Here is a 7416-nt window from a genome sequence, read left to right as displayed (position 1 = left end):
TAAAACTCAAAAAAAAAAAAAAAAACTGCCTGCCAGTACAGGGGACACAGGTTTGAGCCCTGCTCAGGGAAGATCCCACATGCTGTGGAGCAACTAAGCCCATGTGCTACAACTACTGAGCCTGCGCTACTGAGCCCGTGTGCCACACTTCTGAAGCCAGCACGCACAGAGCCCATGCTCCGCAGCAAGAGAAGCCACAGCAATGAGAAGCCCATGCACCACTACGAAGAGTAGACCCCACTCGCTGCAACTAGAGAAAGCCCGCATGCAGCAACGAAGATCCACTGCAGCCAAAAATAAATAAATTTATTTAAAAAAACCCAAACTAATCTCAGGGGTAACCAAGCACCAGTCATGCCCACTCTAGGCAGCTGTCTACTGAAATGATAATTCCAGGGTGCAGCTATTTAGGCACAGTTTGGATCTGAGATTATCTGTTTAATTCAAGATCTGCAATGCCATCTTGGCCCTCCCTAAAGCATATCTTGAGTCACTGGAGAAGATAGAATTGACCCAGTTTTTCAGTGACCTCCAGACCACCTGTGTTCAATAGGTCAGCTAGACTGCCCATACCATGATGAACTGGATTTCAGGAATAGACCTGCAATTCAGGGTCTTCCTGGGGCTACACTGCACTTGAGAATCAATGGGACAATTATTGTCCACTGTTTACCCACCCATATTTGCTATATTGTCAAACATTCCAACTTCCAATGTTATGTGACTAACCATGAAAACATTGCTGATAAACTCTCTCCTCTACACTTTCCTTCTTGAAAAACAAACTGTTCTGGTCCCGCTGAGTGACAGAAAGGTGAGTTAGATATTAGTTCAAACTCTGTCAAGTGAGTTAGGCATTCCCAGACTGCTCATTACCTCACAAAGAGCGTTAAGAACTAGTTAGCTTTTTTTTTTTTTTAAAAAAAAGAACTATTTAATAAATCACTCTCAAAGGATGGCTTAGGTAGGTTGGTTTGGCATATACAGGACCTCATAAAACGCCACCTCCTTCACATAGCCTTTTCTTGCTAACTAGAAAGTGATACAGCAGCTTCCTCCCCTAAGACCAGCTCATACAATCACTAATGGACATGGAAATGTATATTCAATTTAAAAAATTGTCATCTAAGCTAGATGTACCTTTTATGTTGTAAATTATAAGGCTGCCTCTCTGTTCATATTTACATATACATGTATACACAAATACATGTAATAAATAATTTTTGAACACTAGACCTTATTTTTAACAACAACGTAATGACATATATTCAAACTAGTATTTGGGAAGTCATTTTCCTGGAAAGAAATCCACACAGACGTACATACACACACATATGCGTGCAAGGATGCACACACACATACACACGTATATTTGTGTGTGAGGGCAGGAGTTGGAGGTACTGACTATGGAGTAAGTTCAAAGCCACACAAGAAAACCAGCTTTGCTATTTCATCTTTATATCTCATGTTGGAAACTCTTTAGGAATCAGCAATTTAAGGCTGACATTTTTTGAGACCCATTCATTTGCGAAGTTTGGTTGGCAACGGACAGTAAATTGTTGTAAATTCTGATAATTTACTCCATAACAATTGAATATCTATGGGTAGTGTGTTGAAAGGACAATTTTGGGCTAGGCTGTGGAGAGGGGAGAACAGAAGCAAAACAATGAAAGCCCTTGGCTGTTCTCATTGCAATGCAGAGATCCAGAGACCCGCTGCTTCAAAGTCAGGACTCTCGGAACAAGGAAACTTAATGAAGAACACACTTAGAAGATAAACCTATGTCCAAGACCTCCAAGGAAGCAGGGACAGGAGAAAGAGAACCTAGAAATGGATCAGAAGGTAATTTTAAAAGCTCCCTCTTCCATGTTTATGTGTTTTTCATCGTAGGGAGCATCAGTAGGAGGAGGTAGGAGTATTTAGAAGGGTGAGTAGGCATATTGCTGAAATTTAGTATGTCTGATATGGATTTTGGAAAGCAAATAACACCGGGGAGTTTTGATAATTTGAGAAATTTCTTATTCATACCTACATATCCTGCTATGTTATTGAATCTGCATGTTTTACAATTGAATGTATTTAATTGTATACTGTATAATGTATTTCTGATGTATATTTGTTTAGCTACTGTCTCTACACTAAAGAGACAGTAGCTAAAGCTCTACACTATGTAGAAGAGAATAGCCATATGGCAATGTCAGAACATGCCATTTTCCACTGCTTAGCTCAGCATTCAGGGTCCTCCACAGCATAACTTCTACTTTAGAGTCTTCCATTACTTCTCTACATATACCTTACTTGACCTAAACCAGATTAATCTTCATTCCTCAAACATGCCACACACTTTCCCACCCCTATGTTATTGCTCATACTATCTACTAATGCTGGAATGCTCTTCCCCCTGTCATTTCTGGATCTTAAAGTTGTATCCAAAATTCACTCAAAAATGCTGTGTCCATGCTTTGGATTCAAGATGGCTGACTGAGCACACACATTTATTTCCACCTTTCTCAAAATCCTAATAAATTTTATGAAAAAGTTATTAATAGTAATAAATGACAAATCAATAACAGGAATAAAACATAGTATCTACTAGAAAGTCTATACAAAATCTAATTTACAGTGAAGATAAGTGCTTTAATATACCTAGAAATACACTTATACTATTAATGTGCAAGACCTATATAACGAAAACCATAAAACTTTAGTAATGGATGTAAAAAAGAATCTGGATGGGAAGATTACATTATCAAATATCAATTCTTGCAAAATAAATCTACAAATTCAATGCAATTATTAAAAAAGAATCCAAAGGTAATTTTCATGGAACTTGATAAACTTATTCTCAGTACTTCTAAAAGAACAAAAGTATAAGAATATCTAAATGAATTTTAGAAGAATGAAGGCAGCTTGCCCTACAGATATCAAAACATACAAAAGAGCTACAATAACTAAAACAGTGTGATACTGATTTAGGAAGAGTCAAATAGATTAATTGAATGAACACTTTTTAGGGAAATTGATAAGCCACTTCTAAAATTTATATAGAATATCCAAGACAGGTAGAGCCAAAACTCTCTTACAGATAATATGGTGGGAGGACTTGCTCTTCCAGACATCAAGGCAGATCATAAAGCTACAGAATTACAACAGTGTGATATTGTAGACCAGTGGATAGAATAGGGAGTCCGGAAAGAACTCATACATATATGGATAAGATTGATACCAGAGGAGGAATTTCATCAGTGGGGAAACAATGGAATTTTTAATAAAAGGTGCTAGCATAATTGGCTATCCATATGCAAAAAATAAAATTAGATCTCTTGTTCATTATATAAAAAAAAATTTCCAGATAGGTTAAACACAAATATGAAAGGTAAGACTCCTAGTATTTAGAAGAGTATACAGGAACACATCTTCATGATCTTAGGGAAGAATTTTTTTTTTTTTAATTGGAGTATAACTGCTTTACAATGTTGTGTTAGTTTCTGCTGTACAATGAAGTAAATCAGCTCTATGTATACCTATAGCCCCTCCCTCTTGGACCTTCCCCCATTCCCACCCATCTAGGTCATCACAGAGCACCGAGCTGAGCTCCCTGTGCTATACAGCAGGTTCGCACTAGCTATCTACTTTACACATGGTAGTGTATTTATGTCAGACCTAATCTCCCAATTCATTCCACCCTCCCCTTCCCCCTCTGTGTCCACATGTCCATTATTGAAAGCACTAGTCACAAAGGAGAAAATTGATGAAGTCGACTACATGAAAATTAAGAACTCCTGTTCATCAAATGTCAGTGTGAAACTAATGAAAAGAACCACAGAGAGGGGAAGATATTTATAACATATATAACCATCAAAGGATTAGTATCCTTTATAGGATACTAATAGATCAATGAACAGGGGCCAAGAACTCAACAGAAAAATGGGCAAGAGAATTAAACAGACACTTCTCAAAAAACAACAAAACATCCAAATGTCCAATAAACATAGGAAAAAGAGTTCAACTTTACTAGTAGTCATGGAAATGCAAATTAAAACCACAAGATTACATTATTTCACACCCATCAGACAGATGAAATTTAGAATGCTTAATCTTAAGTGGTGGCCAGGTTAAGAGCATACATGCAAAGAATGTAAAAAATTCTTATCAATTTACATGATAAGAATGTAAATTGGTACCAACTCTGGAAAACAGGTAGCATTATTTAATAAAGTTGAAGATAAGCATACTCCTCGACCTATAATTTACCTGCCTACTTACATACTCTGGTCGGTTAATTGTCTATGAGTACCAGAATACACGTGCAACGATGTTCATTTCATCTTTGCTCTTAACTGACAAAAGCTGGATATACTCAGTTCCCCCTCACCAGCAGAATGGATAAATAGAAGTATTGTCATATTGTACAATAATTAAATTATTACACAATAATAAACATTATTATATGATAATATTATACAATAATAAAAAACAATGACATTAAGTGAAAAGTTAAGTTATAAAAATTACATACAGCATGAATCCATTATATAAAATTTTAAACAGACAACACTAAACTATATTGTTTAGGCATGCATACAGAGGTGGCAAAACTAAAAATAAAAGCAAGGAAATTTTTACTCTCAAGGTCAGGACAGAGATGACCTTTTTGTACCTGAGTGATAGTTATATAAATGCTCACTTTACCACTGTTTGCTAAACTGTACACATAAGCTTTATACAGTTTTCTGTATATTATACTTCACAACAAAAACAAAATTAAAGTAAAAAACAAAACCCCAGAAAGTAAAAGGAAAACAAAACAAGAAAAAACACAAGAGACTAGAAACAGACATCCATGTTAATTCAATAAGTGCTAAAAGTGGCATTTCAAATTCAATTTACTTGTTAATAGTGTCGAAACTGGAAAGAAGAGATTGCCTGATTTGACTGCATATGGATTTAAAACATCTCTATGGCCACACACACCACAAACAACTTGGAGGAAATACAACACACAGAAGAAACACATGGCCAATAGCTATAATATAGTAAGAATGACTGGGGCTTCCCTGCTGGCGCAGTGGTTAAGAATCCGCCTCTCAATGCAGGGGACACAGGTTCGAGCCCTGGCCTGGGAAGCTCCCACATGCCATGGAGCAACTAAGCCCGTGTGCCACGTCTACTGAGCCTGTGCTCTAGAGACAGCAATGAGGACCCAACACAGCCAAAAATAAATAAATAAATTAATTAATTAATAAAATTAAAAAAAAAAGAATGACTATAAATCAGTGTAGGTAGGGAGATATGGGCCAATAATACACCGATCGATAAACATATGAAAAAATAACCAACTTTATTAGTAGTTGGTAAAGTGCAAAATAGAAAAAAATAATATATATATGCAGGAAAATTTTAAATACAATGTAATTGTGCAATTATATATTAAACTTATTAAATTATAAAATAATTACAAAATGTAAAAATTAAGGGGATTATTAAAACCTGAGTCTCCTTCTAGCTTTACCTTTCTTAGTGTATGACTTACACCCTCATGCTCTGCCCACAGACATTACATCTGTGTCCCAGGCCTAGAGAAGGGTGGAATGGCAAGAGGAAAACAGTATATGCCTGCTGAATCTGACCCAGCTCCTCAGTAAAATCATACCTTTCCCAGAAGGCTTATTCTCTAGAATTACACTTAAATCTTATTGGCAAAACTATGTCACAGTTTTCCCCTAACATTTAAGGAATTGAGGAGGAATGTATTTTTTAAATTAGCATATTTCTGTCCCAAACTAAATTGCAGTTCTGTTAAAAAGCAAGAAGTGCTTAGTGAACTCCTGCTGCAGGATGGAAGCACCTAGAACAGTGCCTGGTACATTGTACATAATAAATATTAGTTAAAGGAATGGGAATTTTCATATTATAATCTACATAATCCCCAGAATGACAGTGAGGGGCATCAAGATGAGACCTGAGTACCAGGAAATTCGGTTGGATAGAACAAAAGGCTCCCTGAGAGATCTAAGATGAAATGCATATAACTATAAAATGCTACTTGATGTCTTTGAAAACACCAAGAGCGGATTTAGACAGAAAGTTTGAGGTAGTGATAAGCCTCTAGAATTGTGCTGTTAACACCATAGCCACCAGCCCCACGTGACTATTAAGTTTAAATTAAAAAAATATATAAAAACTCAGTTCTGCAGTCATGCCAGCCATATTTTGAATTCTCAATAACTGCATGTGGCTGGTGGCTACCATCTTGGTGGTGCTGGTATAGAACTTTTCCATGACTGCAGAGAGTTCTATTGGATACTGCTTATTTGGAAAAATGATGCCGATGGAGAAAAAAAAGGAGAGAGAGAAAACAAACAACAATAACAACAACAACAACAAAAACTATCAACTTGCAGAAAAACAAACCCTTGTGCAGGAAAAGAAAAATAATCATAATATATATATGAGGTTCAGCTATGAATGGCCTTTTGCTAATCATAATAACGTAAACATTGAATTCTGAATTACATAAATAGAACATTATTGGGAGGATAGAGATGGGAGATGAGGCTTGTGTCTGGTGAGAGTGGGGGTTATATAAAAGAGAACTAAAGCCTGATCTTCCAAGGTGGGAACCTGACAGATAATACCAATGACTGGAAAAATCAGAAAAGAATAATATAGACCTTTTGTTGAATGTGTAGAGATAAATAACAAAAGATTCAGTTAAAAGGGTTAAAATTATTGTTTCCAGGGTGGGAAAAATAAAGGAATAGTGGAAACAGGAGGCACTGATTTTAGTAACAAGCCTTGCAAAACTATTTGATTCTTAAATGATGTGCAGATAAAATTTGGTTAAAATAATTAATAAAATCAAACTGCAGCAACAAAAACTCTTTTACAATGCCATTTCCTGCATCAAATCTTTTCTGGTCCCCAGACGTGACACTTCTATACTTTGATATTTCAGAAAGCATCATCTGAAGCTCTGCTATTGGTACCTAACTGTACCCTGCTTTGTTTTGTAGCCAATTATATAGGCTTATAACCAAACTCCTATTGATTCATAAATTCTTAGACTAACTACAGACTGGTTTCAGAAGCTTCACAATATTTTGGTATTTCAGTCTAATATAGAGTAAAGAGTAAAGAGTCCAATAAAATGTTTAAAGATGTAATAATAATTTTAAAATAATAATAGCTAACATTTATTGAGCACTTACTATGTGTAAGGCATATGATAAGAAGCTACCGATAGATCAAGGTGTCAATTGATTCTTTTTCCACAGAAGAGGCCATTGATAGGCCAGAAAAATAGAGGTGCTCTTTCATCTCGAGGGCATAACTCCAGATAAGCATTAATCTATGCCTATTTTTTACTTTATATATTTTTTATACTATATATATATTTTTAAAGGCCTGTATTAT

This window comes from Balaenoptera ricei, chromosome 7, assembly GCF_028023285.1.
Source record: "Balaenoptera ricei isolate mBalRic1 chromosome 7, mBalRic1.hap2, whole genome shotgun sequence".
NCBI classification, from domain to species: domain Eukaryota; kingdom Metazoa; phylum Chordata; class Mammalia; order Artiodactyla; family Balaenopteridae; genus Balaenoptera; species Balaenoptera ricei.
The sequence above is the reverse complement of the archived record's forward strand: the minus strand, read 5'-3'. Positions refer to the sequence as shown.